The 779-nt window shown below is 46.3% G+C and overlaps 1 non-coding gene across 1 annotated transcript; it reads right to left on the bottom strand.

The window, feature by feature from the left end:
• Nucleotides 1-355: 355 nt before the first annotated feature.
• Nucleotides 356-475, bottom strand: LOC137434600 (5S ribosomal RNA). The gene has a single exon (XR_010985885.2). It is a non-coding gene; the product is annotated as a 5S ribosomal RNA (ribosomal RNA).
• Between the last annotated feature and the right edge of the window lie 304 nt (nt 476-779).

The following is a 779-nucleotide window of genomic DNA, read 5'->3' as shown; positions in this document are numbered from 1 at the left end:
TAGTAGTGGTAGTAGTCAGCTCGTCGTAGTAGTGGTAGTCGAAGTGGTAGGCGTGTCGTAGTCGCAGAAGCGGTACTGATAGGAGGAGGCTATAAGTAATCGTCGTAGGCTTATAGTGGAGGTGGAAGTCCTTGTGATAGTAAGTAGTAGTTGAAGGCTAGTAGTAGTGGTGGTTGTAGTTGAAGATGAGGAGTAGTGCGGCAAAAACGAACATACCAGCGAGCGTGTCAATCAGCACAAATATCAGACAATCAAAACAAGAGTTTCAATCAAAATCAAACAATCAAACAATGAACAAACAATCAAACAATCAAGCAATGAACAAACCAAGTCTCCCCCCTACAGGAGAAAGGGAAGCCTACAAACACCCGGTATTCCCAGGCGGTCTCCCATCCAGGTACTAACCAGGCCCGAACCTGCTTAGCTTCCGAGATCAGACGAGATCGGGCGTATTCAGGGTGGTATGGTCGTAGGCAAAACTGACTCTCTTTGGATATTCTTGAAGGATCGAAAGTATTTCCCAAGTGAGAGTCTCGTTCCCTCCGGCACCATTGGTGGATGGAGGTGATGTTTTCACTCCTGTCTGCTTGTCTTTTTGTCCCTTCGCGAACAGGATATCTCAAAAAGTTGTGGACAGATTTGGACGAAACTTGGTGGCGAGGTGGGGTGCGTGACAAGGAAGAATCGATTCAGTTTTGGTGAAGATCTTGATCAGGATCCAGCTCGTACAATTTTAAAGCGATTCTTCACCATTGGGAGATCTGGGCAAGAACGATTCA

The sequence above is a fragment of the Myxine glutinosa genome, chromosome 10, assembly GCF_964187855.1.
Source record: "Myxine glutinosa chromosome 10, kmMyxGlut1.1, whole genome shotgun sequence".
NCBI classification, from domain to species: Eukaryota; Metazoa; Chordata; class Myxini; order Myxiniformes; family Myxinidae; genus Myxine; species Myxine glutinosa.
This window is presented reverse-complemented; position numbering and strand designations above follow the sequence as displayed.